This window comes from Cyprinus carpio, chromosome B1 (genome assembly GCF_018340385.1).
Source record: "Cyprinus carpio isolate SPL01 chromosome B1, ASM1834038v1, whole genome shotgun sequence".
In the NCBI taxonomy this organism is placed as follows: domain Eukaryota; kingdom Metazoa; phylum Chordata; class Actinopteri; order Cypriniformes; family Cyprinidae; genus Cyprinus; species Cyprinus carpio.
The window spans coordinates 25,843,676-25,865,068 of NC_056597.1; the positions used below are offsets into that span (position 1 = coordinate 25,843,676).

General features: G+C 34.1%; 2 long non-coding RNA genes across 2 annotated transcripts; both read left to right on the forward strand.

Annotated features, from left to right (window-relative positions):
• The first annotated feature begins 4,006 nt into the window (after window positions 1-4,006).
• Window positions 4,007-9,190, forward strand: LOC109063089. Its single transcript, XR_006153767.1, has 3 exons — window positions 4,007-4,158; window positions 8,068-8,208; window positions 9,051-9,190. It is a non-coding gene; the product is annotated as an uncharacterized LOC109063089 (long non-coding RNA).
• A 62-nt stretch (window positions 9,191-9,252) lies between these two features.
• LOC122135910 lies at window positions 9,253-10,579 on the forward strand. Its single transcript, XR_006153768.1, has 2 exons — window positions 9,253-9,318; window positions 10,439-10,579. It is a non-coding gene; the product is annotated as an uncharacterized LOC122135910 (long non-coding RNA).
• Window positions 10,580-21,393: the final 10,814 nt, after the last annotated feature.

Below are 21,393 nucleotides of genomic sequence, written 5' to 3' on the forward strand. Positions count from 1 at the left end.
TCATGTCGTTCTGAACCGTCACACGCGGCACTTTTCTACAGCAGGAAAAGAAAAAACACACACAAAAAAAACAACTTTCTCAGAACGTTCTGGCAAGGTTCTCTCAAAGTTATAAACAAACATGGTTCATTACAGAGCGTTTGTTCAAAGTTGTCTTTAATAACATTTGCAAAATGGTAATGTTATTTAGCACATCATTAAAAATCTTTTTTTTTACTGTTTTTAATCTATATATTTATATTATTTATTATTATATTAATTATTATTATTCTTATTATTAGGTATGGTTATACATACGTAAAAGGGAACCTTTCATTTGATCACTTTGCAAACATTATGTGGATGTTACTTTTGAATGTTCTCTGAACGTTCTGAAACGAAAAACCGTCCAACTCATTTTTCTTTTTTCAGAAATAAAGAGTTCTTTGAATTATGTATAATTTTAAATTTTTCACAAAACTATGTTCAAAGAACGTTTTGCTAATGTTTCATTAATTTACGAAAATGTAATTTCTGAAATGTTCTGAGAATTTCAAAATTGGCCAATATTTAAAATGGCTTTTTGAAAAATTTTTTTTTTTTTTTTTTTTTTTTTGGTTATACTGAACATTAAAGGAACATGTAAACATTATGGGAACGTTACTTTTAAAATGTTCTCTGGACATTTTGAAACAAGTAGGACATTTAAAGCATTAGATGAACATCCAACTAAAAATTTTCCCATAAAAAGTTCCATGAACGCTGTATAAATACTGTTTTTGTGCTAATGTTTGGAAAAATTATTATAACAAACGTTCTGGTGACATTATTGGAAGAACAGTTTGCCAGCTTTTTAAGTAGAAACCAAGAATATTCCTTATTAGCCGGGTTATTAAACTCATTCATTCAAAAAGTAAGCGTTACCCTATTGCCTTGCAAAATGCTAAAATGGAGACTTGTACCCTTAATGTTTCTTGATATACGTTCGAATAACAAATAACATGAAAACAAAAAATTAACCATTTGAAAAAAAAAGGATGTTTTGAATATTCAGAGAATGTGTTCAAACCAAGGACATGGTGAACATTGCAGAAAACCATTCTTAATCAAAAGTGTTTTAGTTGTTTTTTTTTTTGTTTTTTGAGAGGGCTTCCGGATACCATTCATGGGTCTGTCAGCTCTTCACTCCTGTATCATTCAGGATCCGTTTAAAACACCAGAGAATTTTATTTGAAGTGAACTATCTCTTTTTCATTGATCAGACTTTGCTCGTTCGTTGCCTCTCCAACAAAACAAAACTAGCAATTTGCAGAATATAAAGGTGAAAATAACCATGGTATCTCAGCTGAATCCTTTGCGTCTCTGAGAGGCCTTCCGGGCGGAAGGGTGGATGGAAGTGTTTAAATCTTCACCTCCTTGTTTATATCACAGCCGGGTCAAGGTCCTAGCACACGGCCTGCCCGAGACGAGATGAAGAAAGGACCAGGCTCTCAATTGTTTCCTCCCAGCTTAAAACGTTGAGGCCTCTAACAAAAACGTTTTACTAACACGTTCCCATTAAGGCCTATGAAAATGTTGATTCAGAATATTCCATTAATAATTTTTTTTTTTTTTTTTTTTTTTTTTAATGTTTAAAAAAACTTATTTTGGTAAAAACTGAACATTAAAGTAACATCCCATTGTATCATTTTGCAAACATTATGGAACGTTACTTTTAAATGTTCTCTGAACATTCTGAAACAATTAGAAACATTTAAAATATTTAGAACTAAAACATTTAATATATAAACATATAATGTAAATGATGTATACATAACATTCTGAGTACATTACTAAAGAGCGAATCGTCTGAATGAGCGTTGTGTTAATGTTACTGGAAGATTGTTTGTTCATAATCTTGCCAGAAAGTTAGTTAATTATATAAATTTTGTTGCTTTGCTAGCCTATAAACAATGATATGGATATTTACATTGCATTATCTGTATCTTGACATGTCTGTCTGTGACCCTTGAGCAGTTTTTGGGTCGTATTGATCCACCTGATTTAAAGCAGATCGTCTGCAGTGAACTGTGTGTCAGCTTCTGCAGTGTTTCTCTCTGCTGAGTTTAGTGTCAGGATTAATTCTCGATCTGTATTTGTTTAACACCTGGAGCTGAAGGCGTGAATGAATTTCTTAAGAGCCATCTGAAGGTGGTTTTTTTGTATGCCTTCTGTTTGTCTTATGGCTGGATGTATTGACCAGTCCTGCTTCTACTTCACGAGTCAGTCGATCCAGAGTCATTATTTCTATTTTAACAGTGTATTAAGTATGATCCAGAATGAAGTTTTAAGAGTGATATCGACTGAAACTGGCAGGAATCTTGCCAAACTGTGCTTTCAAAAATTTCACCCTGGAGGAAAAATCAAGAGCCTGAAAGAAGGCACATAGATCAATGCTGCCCTCTATTGAGGAGATTTAATGTCTCCTCCTCATGTCATGTATAATGTGTTCTTATCTGGATATGTAATATTAATAAATATATATATATATATATATATATATATATATACATCAGAAATAGTAATCTATTTGTAACATTAAAAATGTATATCTTTATCATTGCTTTTGATCAATTTAAAGCATCCTTGCTAAATAAAAAGTATTAATTTGCTTATCATTTCTTTGTATATATTCAAATAATGTTTTAAATAATGATAATGATAATATCTAGAATCAGAATTAGCTTTATTCACCAGGTGTGCACAAACACACAGGGATTTTTTTTTTTTTAAGGTGCTCCTGCTACATACACACAAACATGCATACATACACATCTGACATAAGAACAGAATAAAAATAAAATAAAATTAGTAAGACTTAGCAATAAATAATGTGTATGAATCTGGAACAGTAGAATACACACAAAATTTATGTATAGATTTGTGCATTTTTACTCTATATAGGACTGTATAAATAAAGAGATATCGCATATGTATTTACATAATACTTGAGAAAGACAATCGGCAGATAGAATGATTAACGGAAATGAATTACAGAACACAGGTAATGATTCATGTGTTAGCTGTTTAAGCTGGAGATGGCATGGGAGAGAAACTGTTTTTATGTCTAGATGTTCTAGTGCACAGAGATCTGCAGCGTCTGAGGGGAGAGGAGAAGTGCACACAGGTTGTGTCCGGGGTGAGAGGGGTCTGTGATGATGTTACCTGCCCGTTTCTTCACTCTGGAGTTGTACAAGTCCTGAAGACTGGGCAGGTGCACACCAATGATCCTTTCTGCGGTCCTAATAGTCCGTTGCAGTCCTCTTAAATCTGATGTGCTGGCTGACCCAAACCAGACAGTTATAAAAGAGCACAGAACAGACTCAATAATAGCTGAGTATATTTGCTGTATTTTGGATCAAATAAATGTAGGCTTGGTGAGCAGAAGAGAATTATTTATAAAAAAACTTTAAAAATCGTCATTGGTTGTATATAGTAGGCTATATAGGATACATACAAATGTTGTGGCAAAGTTTCATTTTTTTTGTTCTTTTTTATAGCACAAATAAACACAAGAGGAGTTGACCACTGTGCTTTACAGAGTATAAAACTAAGATAAAAAAAAAAAGAAAAAACCTGTAAAGCTCTGGCCTTTCTGCAGATTCAGGAATACCTAAATTAAAGTGAAGTAAAGTGAGTCATTTGATTTATCACTCGCTGCATGCAAAAAATTACATGTTTTATTGCTTGTCTTTTATGAGCCCCTCTTGTATCTATAATTGAGAGTTTGCAAACAGCACGTGGACGCTCTAACCAGGGCCATCTGGAGCGGCTCACGCTCGCACGGACAAAATAAAAGCACTTATTTCTTATATATATACTTCGGTTGGGATGTATATGACAATATATGTATAAAATTGCACATACAAGAAGTGTCACTGATTTGGGATCTACAAACATGAAAAAATTATATACACTGTGTCTTCACGTTACCCTAAAGGAGTAAAGTATCGATCTTAAGTTGTTTTTATAATATTTCCATTATGATTCACAATCAAAAAATCGACGCGGGGTCATGGCATACGAATCCATGTTGAAAAACTACGACTCCCATAATGCACTTGTGACAGTAGCCGGAAGCGCTGCATTCAGAGTCCACGCGCTGTTGTGTTTGAAAACCATGCTCTTGGAGCAGACAGGGTAAGAAACACCTTCATTATCACATATAATATAAAGTTTAAAAGACATGTCTATATCAGAAAGTTTAAAATATTATAAATAACGATTATGAGTGCGCGACGGTCAAAAAGATGTGGTAATACCATAGTATTCCGACACATACCATGGTAGCAGTTGCTTACAGGATTCACAAACCATGGTCTTTACAATTTACAGCAAAGTACTAAAATAATACTGTTGTTTTATCATGGTACTGTCTCCACAAATCCATGGTAATACCCTGGTACTTTTTTGTTAATGCTGTTCTGTGTTTTATGTAAATGTCACGTTACATTTTTTATGATAATTATGTTATGTACTGTGAGATATATTTGAAAAATTCCATGTACTCTGATATTACCAAAGTAATATAACAATGACATGGTACTGCTATTGTAAAGTACCTTTTATAATGAGTGCAAGAAGGGAATTTTAAAACAGCTGAATTGTTCATGCTTCCCCCATTAAAATGTTAAAGTACCTAAGAAAATAAACAAACAACAATATTAAAAACACAGTTATGACTAAAATAGGGTTTTTATATATATATATATATATATATACACACACACAATACATACACACATATTTTGTAAAAAAAAAACTTATTTTGGATGCAACTAATGGGATTAATCGTTTGACAGCACAGATAAATAGATAGATATATGAAGTAAAAAAAAAAAAAAAAAAACAGATAAAAAATACAAAACATGATGTTTATGGCATAAAACATTTCATTTCCTTATTTTTTTTAAACAGTGTACTACATGTATTTGCCTTGAAAAAACCATAGTAAATAAAATGGTGCTCATTCAGTGTAAAAATGCATTTCGGTATAAAAAAAGTTAAAATAATTTACAGTAAAAATAAAAAAATTTATAATTATGAAAGTAAAAAAAATATGACATAAAAACAAAAAATTATGTTGAATTTGAAATACTAAATTGTAGTACTTTTTCATGTCATAATTTTTTACAGAATTTTAATGTTTTCCTATTAAAAGTGGTGCAGCCTTTATTCTTTGAATTGTTTGAAAATACCATAGTAAATTAATATGGTACTCATTCAGTAAAAAAAAAAAAAAAAAAAAATGCTATTAATAAATACATATTAGTGTTTAAAAACAGTGTCGCATATGTGTGTGTACTGTGCATATTTATTCATGTATATGCATGTATATATTTAAGAAACTTAAAATTGTTTATATAATAATACAAATTATATGAGAGTAAAAAAATATGACGTGAACAAACAAAATTATGTTGAATTTTAGATACTAAAATGTATTATTCATGTCATAATTTTTACTGAATTTTATATGTTTTCCATAATAACACTGTATTCTTTGAAGTGTCAAATACCATAGTAAATTCATATGGTACACATCCAGTACAAAACAAAAATGTATTAATAAATATATTAGTGCTGTCAAACAATTAATATGTGTGTGTGTGTACGTGCATATTTATTATGTATATGCATGTATATATTTAAAAATGTATACATGCTAAGTAGTGTGCATTTATATGTACATATATAGCACAGACATAATACACATGTATTATGTATAAAAACTTTTATTTTGAATGAGATTGTTTGACAGCACTAGTATATATACGTATACTATATATATGTATCATGTATCCAAATAGTTTTGACCATTAAATGTAAATGGTATCAGCACAATATGTTCTGTGCTGGCTGTATGAAAGGACAGAAATTATTCCAGAAGTTTATGTGACGGAGCGATGCGTGTTCAGACAGATGCTGCTACATTTATAGACTTCATTAAGACATTGTAAACTTCTCCTCTCTTAATTCGCTTGTTTTCAGAGCAGATTTTACACGCTCGGGGCTTTTAACATTCACACCATCGAGCGCTCCAGCGTGCCAGAGCTCAGAAAATATATCCATAAAAGCCCCAATCAAGCCGTTTGCGTGTGAAAAGACACTTAAAGCCAGATTGCGGCGGGTTCGTTAGCGAGCGAGGGAGGCGCATAAAATCTGTTCAGAGACGTCTGACACCCGACCAGCAGAACTGGACCTTGTTTGTGAACCCCATTAATAACTTGCATTATTTTTTTCCCATATCAAAATATCATGGTATGATAATATCTCAATATGAAGTCCACGTACAGTATTTATTGAGATATAAATAAAAAAGACAAATGAAGACTTAGGGAAAAAATGGACTTAAATTATTCTATCGAATGCACTTTGATAATTCAAAATGAAGAGCTTTAATGGGTTAGTTCAGCCAAAAATGAAAATTGGCCCATGTTTTACTCACCCTCGAGGCATCCTGGTTTTATATGACTTTCTTCTTTCAGACGAATCCATTCAGAGTTATATTAAAAATGATTATTGATATTTTTAGTTGTTATTATGGGAGTAGGCAGGTGTTTTTGTTCAGCAGTCCAAAAGAAGTCAAATAAAGCGCATCTGTAATAAAATGTACCATGTACTTGTTTATCAGTTCCTAACAGAAACGTAGGAGGTAGTTCAGCTTTGCATTTAAAACTATGATTATATGTTACACAACATGAGAAGAATAAAGACGAATTTGTTATTGTTTTTTTATCTCACATAATGCAGTGCTAACTGACATAGCCTTTATGAAAATGAGATTTAATGCACAGTATACAGTAAATGAAAATGTGTCCTTTAATTACTGCTTGGACAAAATGCTGCACGTTTCTTTGCGAAATTGAAATATAACAAATCTAAATTGAAAATGTAAAACAAACCCCAAATCAAAGAAGTAACACAAATAAAAGAAATCTCTTCGTTTAAACAAACTGAAGCTTCGTCTGTGCTCTTTCCATTTAAAATTAGAGGCAAGCACTGCATTTTAATCACGATCCAAACAAAGATGCTGTATACACGCGACATGAGCAGTTTCTAATCTAAATTAGATTGTATCATTTTGGAATCTGAAGCAAAAACAGAATGGTCTGACTTCAGTTTTGCTAATCTATACATAAAACATATCTGCATGAAACAGAAACAGCAGGCAGGCTGAGCAGGAGACGCAGATTCACTCTCTGCCAGCAGGTGGAGCTTTTGAACAGCAGTGATACAGTGTTTCCTTGGTTACCGCTGTAAACAAAGCAGAGCTGCGCTTATGAACAGCAATGATACAGTGTTTCCTTGGTTACCGCTGTAAACAAAGCAGAACTGCGCTTATGAACGTGTTTCCTTGGTAACCGCTGTAAACAAAGCAGCGCTACGCTTATAAGCAGCAATGATACATTGTTTCCTTGGTTTCCGCTGTAAACAAAGCAGTGCTACGCTTATGAACAGCAATGATACATTGTTTCCTTGGTTACCGCTGTAAACAAAGCAGTGCTACGCTTATGAACAGCAATGATACATTGTTTCCTTGGTTACCGCTGTAAACAAAGCAGTGCTACGCTTATGAACAGCAATGATACATTGTTTCCTTGGTTACCGCTGTAAACAAAGCAGCGCTGCGCTTATAAAGAGCAATGATAAATTGTTTCCTCGGTTACCGCTGTAAACAAAGAAGAGCTGTACTTATGAACAGCAATGATACAGTGTTTCCTTGGTTACTGCTGTAAACAAAGCAGAGCTGCGCTTATAAACACTACTTTAATATGCATCGTTCAGAGGCAAGATGAAAAGAAAATACATCTAAACTTTTCTAAAGATAGTCAGTTCCCCTCAGAGATGCATTCATATAAACTCTTACTCTTTATTGTGTCGCGATTTGTTTAACATCTTAACCAATTTGAATCGTCACATACTGTATTTCAGTCGATTTTCAACCGGCTCGCGGTGAATCATTACATCCCTAATTAATCGTGCAGCCCTATATCGCAGTATATTAGGATGTTGCAAAATCCTGTACATCCCTGTTTTTCCCATCAGGCTTTGCTGCTGTCATGTACCCGACACCCCTGTACGCTCCGGCTGGCCACGGCGCTTTCACAGACGTGTATGAACCGGCCGAAGGCTCGTTCCTGCTGATGGGCGCTCTGGAGAAAGGCGCCGGCGGCTGAAGGGAAGCAGGTGAAGCTGCTAGACTCTCGACTCACTGGGCCTCATTTATAAAGCGTCGCATTACAAACAAATTTGATCTCTGGTGTGTGTACACATAAAAGCCATGGTAATGTTCATATTTGTGACCCTGGAGCACAAAACCAGTCATAAGGGTCAATTTTTTTTAAGTGAGGATTTATACATCATCTGAAAGCTGAATAAATAATCTCTCCATTGATGTCTGTTTTGTTAGGAGGACAATATTTGAAAATCTGGAATCTGAGGGGGCAGCAGAAAAATCTAAATATTGAGAAAATCATCTTTAAAGTTGTCCAAATGAAGTTCTTAGCAATGCATATTACTAATCAAAAATTAAGTTTTGATATATTTACAGTAGGACATTTACAAAACATCTTCATGAAATTGGCTTTGATTTTTGGCATAAAAGAAAAATGGATAACTTTGACCTACACAGTGTATACAGATACAAATATACCTGTTACTTATGACTGCTTTTGTGCTCCAGGGTCACATATGCTAATTAAATATATATTAGGGGGTGTTTACAAGGCGGAGATATGTCAGCAGTCAGCAGCGCACATTTTCAAGAGCATTTACGATTTATGAAAAGTCACATCTGCAAGAGAGGCATTACAGTAGGCCGTGAGTTTTTGTGCGCACATTAGTTTTCTCTAGAATCGCACTTATGCACTAAGAAATGATCTTAGAACAAATTTAGGACGATTTATGTTCCTTATTGTACAGCGTGGACTGTAAAACTGTTTTCACTACAAACCAGTATGTTCATAATTAAGATAATATATTAGAATAGTATGGTAAGATCAAGCAGCCCACTGTGTGTCTCTGATCAGGCCGTCTGTGTGTCTGGAGGTGGGCAGCGGGTCTGGAGTCATCTCGGCTTTCCCTCGGCGTCTGTGGTCGGGCCTGGAGCGCGCTTGTATCTGTGAGTATAGACGGATCACGTGGGCTCCTCTCATCTCTGTTTGCACTCATGAAAGTCACTGGTTGTGTTTTGTTCTGCAGCTGCACTGATGTGAATCCAGCTGGCTGTGAGTGCACTCTCTGCAGAGCGGCACTCAGTGCAATCACCTGCAGCTGCAGCCAGTCATCACCGACCTGGTGAGACACAGCCACCTGCTGTTAATTATATACTAGAATTTATCTGCTTTTCTTTTTCTTTTTTTTACATATTATTTTATTTTATTTTATTGTAAATTAGCTTTTTATTTTTATATATTAAATTTAATTTTCATTTTAAGAGTTGTATTATGTGCTGTTGTCATTTTTTTTTTAATTTAAGCACTATAGAACATTATTTTTATTCAGCTTTAGTTTTTTCCATTTTAGTGCTTTTTGTTTTATATTTTACTTTTTAGTTCTACTTTATTTTAATAACCTTACAAAAAAAAAAAATTTAGTACACAGACACACATATGATTAATCGTAATTAATCGCATCCAAAATAAAAGTTTTTGTTTACATAATATATATGTGTACTATGTATATTTAAATGCACACACATACAGTACATATTACAGAAAATATTTACATGTATATACATTTATAATATTTTATATATAAATATATTTAATATATAAACATAACTTATGTTTCTTAAATATATATATATATATGCATGTTTGTATTTATAAATATATATAATAAAGATGCACAGTATACACACACATTATTTAAACAAAAACTTTTATTTTGGATGTGATTAATCGTGATTAACCATTTGACAGCACACACACACATACACACACACATATATATATACATATATATCAGTTACTGAAAATGAGTTTATTATTATTATTTATTTATTTTTTTTACGACAGGGTTGTTATTGTTTACTAAAATAAAAGGAAAGATGAGAACCATAAATATATTTTCCTTACTTGAAAACATTATAATGAACATCAACTGAAACAAAATAAAATATTAAAAAGACTCGTTTCAGCTAGTTTCCAAGGCAACATTTTCTAATTTATGTTTTAACTTGATGTACTAAAAACAAAAAAAAACTTAAACTAGAATGAATAAAAATTAAGGAAAACCAGAGACGTAAAAAAAAAATCCATTGTATACAGTAACACTTACTAAAAATAAAATCTAATTTAAAATATTAACAAAAGCTAAAAGAGTATATCAATGGCACTTAATTAACAACACTGTTTCTGTCTGAAGCTTTGGTTTTATCTCAGGTGTTTGTTTCAGACTCTGTGTCGTCTCGCAGGTGCAGTGTCTTCTGCCGAGGTTGAATGGAAAAGTGGACGTGCTTGTTTTCAATCCGCCGTACGTCGTCACTCCATCAGACGAGGTGAACGAGTGAATGTGAAGAAAACATTCCCAGCAGCTCCAGAAATGATGCAGAAATCAAAAAAGATCAGTAATGCTGCACAGTCAAAGCAGGGTTTTTACAATGAAGACTAAAGCCATCGACAAAAAACAAACCAACAAACAATTACTTGAAGAAAAAAATATATAAAAAAAAATATTTAAAAATTTTTTCATCTACAGTTCTCACTTTCCTTTTCAGAAATAAAATAAAAACTTAATATTTTAAATGTTTTTAATCAATTATCCTTTATAATTGACATATTGAAAAAATAAAAATGAAATAAAAACTAATTAAAAATATTAATAAATCTAACATCTAATCTGAAGCTAACATCAGGACCACTGTTTCCTAAAAATATATTCAAGCAGTGTTTATTGTGTTCTGATAATGTGTCCTTTATTCATTTTATTTGTTCTTTTTTTTATGAAATTTTAAAGGAAACTGTCAATGCAGTGTTATTTATTTATTTATTAAAATGATTTACATACTACTATTGTAGTATTTATTATTTGAATTTGCTTGTATTTCTATATTTATAGTTTGTTTTAATTTTAGTAATTTTGATGTGCTTTTTGTCATTTTTATTAGTTATTTCTTTATATTTCTAATTAGCTATATATATTTATATATATATATATATATATATATATATATAATTATATATATATATATATATATATAAAATATAAAAAAGAGGGGAGAGAGAGAGAGATTATTATATTATGTGTTTGTGGTTTATTTTTTGGAAACATTACTATTTTTAATGTTTTTTGAAATAAGTCTCTTCTGCTCATCAAGCCTGCATTTATTTGATCAAAAATACAGAAAAAAAAACAGTAATATTGTGAAATATTATTACAACTTAAAATAATAGTTTTCTATTTGAATATACTTTAAAAAAATAATTTATTCCTGTGATGCAAAGCTGAATTTTCAGCATCATTACTCCAGCCTTCAGTGTCACATGTAACATCAGTCTATCACATGATCATTTAGAAATCATTCTAATATTCTGATTTATTATGAGTGTTGGAAACAGTTCTGCTGTCTAATATATTTGATGAATAAAGGTTAAAAAGAACTGCATTTATTCAAAATAAAAAAAAATTGTAATAATATATATTCTAATAATATATTTTCTTTACTATCACTTTTTATCAATTTAACACATCCTTGCTGAATAAAAGTATTGATTTTATTTAAAAAAAAAAGAAAGAAAAATTACTGACCCCAAATTACTGACCAGTAGTGTATATTGTTATTACAAAATATTTATATTTTAAAAACATAGCTTCTTTTTTTTTTTTTTTTTTTTTACTTTTTATTCATCAAAGTATCCTAAAAAAAGTATCACATGTTCTGAAAAATATTAAGCAGCAGAACTGTTTCCAACTTTGATAATGAATCATCATATTAGAATGATTTCTAAAGGATCATGTGATAATGATCCTAAAAAATTCAGCTTTGCATCACAGAAATAAATGATAATTTAAAGTATAATAAATTTAAAAACAATTATTTTAAGTTGTAATAATATATCACAATATTACTGTTGTTTTTCTGTATTTTTGATCAAATAAATGCAGGCTTGATGAGCAGAAGAAACTTCTTTCAAAAACATTAAAAATAGTAATGTTTCCAAACTTTTGACCTGTACTGTATATACTGGTCAAAAATAAATCTTCTGCACACCAAGACTGCTTTTTTTTTTTTTTTTTTTTTTTTGAGAAAAAAAAAAATTCTGTAAAAACAGAAATGTTGTGAAACATTACAATTTAAAATATGTTTTCAATGTATTTATATATATTTTTTTAAAATATGTGTTTTATAATTTTCATTTCAGTTAAGGAGAACAAGTTTTATTAGTCTAATATTTATGTTTTATTCTTTTACAGCTGTACTTCAGTGAACAACAACAAGTTTGAATGGTTGTAGTTTTCATTAACTCTGGTCATTTGTGTTAAAGCCGTTAGTTTTAAGTAATTGATTCTTCTTAAATGCTCGTGTGATGCTGCAGTGAGGCTCCAGGTGGGCAGTCGCGGGATCCCGAGGCATCATGGGCGGCGGGATCGCTGTCCCGAGAGGAGATGAAGAGTCTTTTCCCAGATTCCACAGCTGCTGGCCACGGCCTGTTTTATCTGGTGACTGTGTCAGAGAGAACCACCCAGCTGTATTTCACTCTTTTACCTCACTTACAGTTTCACTCGCTCATTGTGCGGTTTGAGTCATTTTATTTATTAGATTGTTTATTTCATTTGAGTTGTTTTTAGTACTTCAGGTTAAACTACTTGCTTTGGCAACTAGCTGAAATAAGTTTAATCTTTTTTTATACATGTGTCCCTGCAGCACAGAAGCAGTCATCAGTAGCACAGGTGTATTTGTAGAAATAGACAACAATACATTGTATGAGTCACAATTATACATTCCTCTTTTTTATGACAAAAATCATTAGGATATTAAGATCATGTTCCATGAAGATATTTAGTAAATGTCCTATCTGTAAATATATCAAAACTTAATTTTTAATTAGTAATATGCATTGCTAAGAACTTCATTTGAACAACTCTTTAAAGATGATTTTCTCAATATTTAGATTTTTTTGCACCCTCAGATTCCAGATTTTCAAATATTGTCCTCCTAACAAACCAGACATCAATGGAACGCTTCATTTATTCAGTAAAAGACCCTTATGACTGGTTTTGAGGTCCAGGGTCACATCTGGTTTGATATGTTATGCATCAGTATCTGTAGAGGTTTTGATCTGGACCGGTGATGTGTTGTGTAGCAGAGATCGTGGATGTGTTGAGAGACTCAGGACTGAACGGAGAGCTGTGTTTTTGACCCGGCCAGGCTGGACACGAGAGACTCTCTATACCGCGCTTCAGTAAATCCACTCTGTTATCAACTGAAGCTGATGTTCTGAGGTTTCCATGAAGTCTGCTGGAGCTCAACAACTGGGTCTCAAGAACCCAGTTAGTGAGCAGCACGTTATTCCCCTATCGAGGCTAAACGCTCTTACTGACCCACCACTGAGATCCAGAGCACACGGCACTACCCAGAATGCCACTGTCATCAATCACTGTACTTGTTTTTTTTTTTAGTCTTGGTTGTTTTTTTTGTTTTTGTTTTTTCATAAAAGGTTAATTTTACAAAAAAAGAGAGAAGAGTCAACATATAATAAAGAACAAAATTAAGGGAAAAACTTTAGAGTAATCGTATATTTTATCCAGTCGTAAATAAAGATGGGATATAGATATATATATATATATATATATGTAATTTTTTTATAAAATAAACAAAAAGATACTTTTAATATTTTTATTTAGATTTTTACTGCACATTTTCGTAGTTTTTTTGTTGGTGTTTTAAAGTATCAGAATAAAACTAAAAAATAACTAAAAATATATATATATATATATATATATATATATATATATATATATATGATATATAAAAAAGGGAAATAGCTAGACAAAAGGGAAAAATGTAACAGCAGTTATTCATGTTGTTCCCATCATACTTTAAGATGACTGGATATAAAGATGGAAATATTTTTTTCTTCCAAAAATGAAGTTAAATGAGTGTTTTTGTTGGTGTTTTAAATGTCTATATAGTTTTTATTTCAATTTTGTAATTTTTTAATACTTTTTTTTTTTTAAGAAATTGTATATACACCAGTCAAAGCTTTGGAATAAAGATGTTTGATGTTTTTATATGTTAAGTCTGAAGAAATCAAAAATACAAGTAAAACATATTGTGAAAATATACAATTTGCTGTATTTTTGATTCACTCAATGGACACACACACACACACACACACACACACACACACACACGTATATATGAACTGAACTTTCTTAGTTGAATGGATGAATCATTTTTTAAGCCTTAAATTGAAAGTGGGTATATTGAAAGATATGAATAATGATATTTTACATTACATTATTAATGGAGGTGATACAGTGGCGCTTTCAGACGGGTTGAAAATAAATGCTGACATCTAGACAGAAGTATATGCATATTAATATATCCATAAATAACCTTAACAGCAGGTCTGTATTTAAAGAAAATAAGCAGGATTTCTGGAACAAAGCAGCAAGTGATTAAACATTTGAATGATTATGTATTGATAATAAGATGATATACAATCTATATCAAAGATCCAAATACATTTTATATCAGTTTATGTTGTAATGTTTTGTTTCTGTGTTTAGGACCTCCTTGAAAATAAGAACTAACGTCTCAGTTTCTGTAATGTTTTTGTAATCAGGTTTCTGCTTGATGGAAATGATTTCCAGGGGCTTATGTTCTGCATGATGCCATGTTTAATATTTTTAAACGAGGTAGGAACAATAATGTAATAATAATAATAAAAAGATCAGGTTTGTCTAGAGAGCAATTTTAAGTTTAATGCTGATCTAGTTCTGTTACATGCAGGAGTAAGATTCTCATCATGTACATCTCAAATAGCTCAAGCGTTCCTCAGCAGAGTCTGATTAATGCGGCTCAGGATCTCAACATAGAGTACAGTAGTGTTATAACAAGCGTGTGTGTTTATCCCTGAGCGCTGTGGCTCCACACGATCCTCCCGTCGTCTCGCAGCTTCGCCGCGCCGCTGCACACCAGCTCCAGGGCTGCTGGGAAAGCCCGATGCTCCGCCTCCCGGATGCGCTCTGATAGGCTGTCCTCTGTGTCCGTCACCAGGATGGGCACCGCCTCCTGAACCAAGATCGCTCCTGCGTCCCATTCCTCCTGCCGAACCATTCAAATTCCACCATCATATTTCCACTCCTGGCTTTCGATCCATAAGCACAAATAAAACCAAAACATGAATAAAATTAAATGTTTGTGAAACTAATATTATCGCTTGGATCAAAAATACAGCAGTCCAGGAAATAGTTCAATTCTTTCATTACCATTACTAAAGAACTAAAACGATAAAAGTAAATAACAACAATTGCTAAAAAACGGGTACCGTAAACTAAAACACTAAATAAATAATAAAATCAATAAATTCCTTAATATTTAATAAAAAACCCAAAAACCTCATTTAACTTTTTTCACTAGTTTCCTTTTTTTTTCATCTTCATTCTCATTTTTGTTTAGTTTAACTTGCGGTACTAAAGCTAAACAAAATAAAACAATATACAACTTTAATGGTCAAAAACTTAATAACTAAAATAAATTCATAAACACTGCAGATAGTAGCATCACTGCTTTCAGTTGCGTCCGTAACAAATGTCACGTAAATTGGATTTGTCAGAATGAAGACGTTTACTAGAAAATGCCACCAGCATATTAAGTTAACTAAAACCCATTGAAAAATATATATAAATAATTAGAAATTTTTTTTTTTAATTGTTGCTTAAATTAAAAACATACCTAAAACTAGCATAAAAAATTAAATAAAAAAGTTAATTAAAAATATTTAATCTGAATTACTAAAATAACTAAATGTAAAAACTAAATCTAATAATATAAAAAAAAAAAAAAAAATGACTAAAATGCACAACAAAATTACTAAAACTTCAACTGAAATTCAGTGAAAAAAAAAAAAATGTACTAAATAAAATCGAATTTAAAAACCGATAAGAAACATTTGTAAGAGGTGGTCAGGGCTGGTACGAGAGACGGACCGCCACGAAGTGCACCGTGCATCCGGTGAGTCTGACTCCGGCCTGAAGAGCCTGTTTCTGAGCGTTCACTCCTCTGAAGGACGGCAGCAGCGACGGGTGGACGTTCAGCATCTTCCCTGATCAACGACCACACATCATGCATTTATATGACTGGAGAAAATACACCGCTGTTCAACACAGAAATCAGGTTATTATTTCTTGTAAACAAACAGTTTCTTCAGGTTTTTTCTGAAGAAGAAAATAAATAAAATAAAAATAGAAGTTAAATATTCTAAAATATTTTTAATTTATTTTTTTTCCTTTCCTCAACAGTGTTATTTTAATATCATTAAGGTATTATAATTGTATTATTATTTTTAACGGAGTCTTAGTAATTCATTATAATTTTGGTACATTTTATTAATTTTGAAGGTTTTTTTTGTTAATTAGTTTGAGTTATTACTAAATGAAAATGCGAAATGTTGCCTTGACAACTAGCTGATGGTGTTCTATTTTATTTGTTAATATTTATTTTATTTCAAAAATATATATATTTTTTATGGCAAATGTTTTTTTTTTTTTTTTTCTTTTTTCTATTTCAATGGTTGCTTTTGACAACTAGGTGACAGTGACTCTACTTTTATTTTGTTAATATTATTTTTTGATGTTTTAACTTTAAGTTTCACTCACGATTTATCTATCTTTTACTACAGTACCTCCTGGTCCCTCAATAAGCACTTGGCATCCTGTCAGGTCTATAATGACATCATTCTGCAGGAAGTGACATCATCTTGGAGGGAAATGAATGTGTATTATCAGTTTTAGTTGGTCTGTGTCAGTCTAAATCAAATAAAGCAGAGAGGATGAGTGTTTTCTGACCCTCACCGCTCCACTTCTTGATGAAGTTCCCCGTCAGGATGCGCATGAAGCCTGCCAGACACACCAGCTCCACACCCAGCTCCTCCAGGACTTTATCAATGGTGCCGTCGAACTCGGCTCTGCTGCCGCACAGCTTATGATCCACCACCTGACCCCAAAACAAGTTTATTTTAATACTGAGATATTATTATAAGTTTTATTTGTACAGCTTCTCCTTTTCACTTTAATTTTTTGTTGTGCTTGTGTCCATTTTTTACTACTTACCAACTACAAATGTCTAATAGAGATATAAAACTCTCTTATGTGCAATTAAATGTAATTTTAGTAGTTTTTTTTTTTCAACAAGTTTACCATGTGAATTACATCATTAAAAAGTTGATATAGACACTCAAATATTATATTTTTTTGACTTACATAGTTTTGTTAATGTTTTAATATTATTAATAAATAAATTGATTTCATTGAATTATGGTTAATTATTTAACCCTTCTGTCAACCTCTTTTAGATCCTAGACTGAATGTGCACTTATTAAAACTTAAAAATACCGTAATAATTCATGAACGAAAACTTTTGTAATATGATTTTGATGCACCATGTCCCAATGGTCTAATGCCATGTCCGGATTCAAACATAAAACACGGCTTTCACTGGATAAGTTTTTTTTTTTCCACTGATATAGTACGTTATTATGGTTTCCTAAAGCGTTGACATGGCGGATTAAAGGCAATGAAACAAAGGTGCACCCTTATCATAAATTAATCTAGTACTGTGCTACTTACTATGTGCAAACAAAAACAACAGTGGTAAACTAATCTATAATTACAAAAATTAAGTTTTGTCCATCGATTAGATTAGGATTTATTTTGTAATGATAGTGGAGAGTAAACAACTTTCCACTGAGGGGCCAGTTAAGACAGTTATAAATAATGATTTCGGTTTACTTTATTAATAAATGTAAATCGTTTTTAAGATAGGGACATTATTTTGCGCAGAGATGCAACTTATTCGAAAATCCTGTGACAACATCTGATGGTGCAAAAAAAATCTAAAATAAAAAAAATTATTTTGGAGAAAATCTTCTTTAAAAGTTGTTCAACTGAAGTTCTTAGCATGCATCTTACTAATCAAAAATTAAGTTTGGATTATATTTAGTTGTGTAGGGACATTTACAAAAGTCTAATCATCAGGAACATGATCTTTACTTAATATCCTAAATGATTTTTGGGCACTGAAAGTATTGAAATGTATAATGGTGTACCCATTTACAAGCTAGGATTGTCTATTGCGTACAAATATACCTGTGCTAGCTGCACTGGGTTCACATATAATCTCGTTGTTTGTCACATCTCATGCGAACACAGTGGCGGTTAGGGTTTGCAGTCGCGTGTTTGAGTACAGACCCGCGTCTGATTGCCCGGCTTGAGAGCGGGCTCTCTTCGAGTCCCCGATGCACTGTGGCCGATCCTGTTGGAGATCACCATCACGAGCCTCGGCTGAACTCAGGTTTCTTCCTTTCGCCTGCTCCATCAGCGCCTGCAGGTTAGTTCCTGTCAGACAGCAGAGAGCGTCACAGATCACGTCTGTATTTCACTAGGATGCAACACTACAGTTAGTCCACGTTTTAATACGCACCTCACTTGCTCTTACCACACCGGTTCCCCCGGTAACGTGCGCTCGATAGCTCACAACATCAGGGGTTTTGGTTTTTTCGTTTTCTTGTTTAACAGAGTTCTTCTAACAACTGAAACCCTCTGCACACTGGAAAAAGCCTGGACTTTATTTATAAATCTGCCACGTTAACATTTCTTTTTGAAAGCTGAGGTATTCTGTTTTTTCCCGGCTTTGTGAAACCCCAAAATAGGATGGGATTGGCCATCTATTTGAGCGCTATAAACACATTGAAGTGTGTTTCATTCATACTGACAACCAGAGGGCCGCCCACTCGTGCCGTGCAGTAAAGCCACATATGGATATCACAGAGGGTATAGAACTGATGTCGTTCCAGGAAAACCCGGAATCAGAGAAAGGCCTCCGCTCTCACTGTAAACCGAATAAAAAAACAACAACAAAAAAATATTAACGGTTAAAATGTGTTTGATGATGAAATGTAAGGGACAATAAACACTCACTTATCAGTTCTTCCAGGGCCATCTCAGAAGGTTTTATATAATGATTAATTTCATTGTAAGCCATTTCGTAATTCACACAGGCCTTTATTCTACAGTATAGAATATATTTTTCTGCCATCGTTCTTTGATAAGAAGCCACAATCAGATCACAAAACTGTCAGTTCACACACTCGAGTCTTGCGTGTTACTTAGTAAAACCAACTAGTTATAATGTTCTCTACTCACACACTGTTCACACTGCGGATATCACACACACACACACACAACTCATGCACGCACACACACACACACACAGGCACACTCGCCTAAAGCACACTCACTGACACACACCCCAAACCCACACCACCACCCACCCCCAACACACACTCACACCACCCCCCACACTCCCACACACCACTCGCATACTCACACTCACCCCACTACACACAAAACACACACACCATCACCATTAAACACCACACAACAAAACCACTCACACCCACCACAACACACACAAAACACAAATCCACACCCACCCCACACCAAACACACCACCAAAACAACCCACACAACAACACCCACGTCAAAACAACCCACACAACCCACAAAAAACCACAACCACAACACAAACACCCACGCACAAACAAACACTCGAACACCAAAAAACCACAAACCCCAAAACACACCCCAACCACCACACCCAACCACACAACCAACCCCCACCCCCCCAGCAAACAAACAAAAACAACACCCACACCCCACCAAAACCACAAAAAACCAACAACCAAACCCCAAACCAAATCCCAACAACACACCAAACCCCCAACAACCACCCCCAACACCCCCCCACACCCTCCCAACCCACCCCCACCCCCCCACCCCACCCCAAACCCCCAACCCCACCCCAAACCCCACAACCCCCCCACCACCCCCACACAACAACCCCACACCAAATCCCCCAAACAACACACCCCCAACCACCCAACAGTCCCACTCCAACCACCCACCCCAGACACACCTCCTACTCTAACACCAAAACCTACACAACCAACACACCCACCCCACCACCCACCCAAACCCACAACCCCAAAAACAACCCCCCCAACACCCCACCCAAACCAAACAACACCCCCAACAAACCCACAAAAACCACACCCACCCACCACCCCAACAAAACCACCCCACCACACACCACAAACAACAAAAAACACCAAAAAACACAACACACAAAATACCAACCCCCCCAACAAAAACACACCCCCCAAGAAAACTACACCACCACCCCCAAACCAAACAAAACCACCCAACCCCAACCCAACACCAAAACACCCCCAACCCACCCACCCAAAACACAACACAACCCCCCACCAAAAACCAAAAAAACCCCCAAAAACAAAAACACCCCCAACCAACACCCAAAACAACCCCAACCACACACAAACCCAAAAACCACCCCCACACCCCAAAACAACCACAACCACCAACCCCCAACAAAAACACACCCCAAAACCCACACAACCACCCACGACCACACCCCACCAAAAAACAAAACACCCCCCCACAAACAAAACCCACAAAAAACACCCCCACAAACACCCCACCCAAAAACCCCACACAACACCCCAACCCCCACCAACACAAAACAAAACACACACCAAAACCCCACGAACAAACCCACCAAGACAACCACCCCACCCCCCAACCAAACAACAACAAACACCAACACAAAACCACACCCCAAAAACAACCACAAACCCAAAACAAACACCACAAAAAACCACAAACCCAAAAACCCAAACACAAAACACCCCACCCCAACACAAACCCCACCAACCCCAACAAACAAAACAACCCCCCCAAACAAACCACACAAAAACAAACACAAACAAAAAACCAAAAAAAAAACCCACCCCCCAACCCCCAAACAACCCCCAAAACCACAACAACCAAAAAAAAAACCCAAACAACCACCCCCCAACACACACCAACCCACCACACAAAAACACAAACAAACAACCCCCCACCCACCAAACAAACAAAACCCCACAAACCCAAACCAACCACAAAAAAAAAGTCCAAACCAACAACCCACACCCCACAACCAAAAAACCCCATCCCAACCCCCACACAAACCAAAACCCCAAAAAAAAAAAAACACCCAAAAAACAAAACACAAAAACCAAAAACCACAAAAAAAACACACCACAAAAAAAAACCCCAACAAAAACACCCCCAAACCAAAAAAAA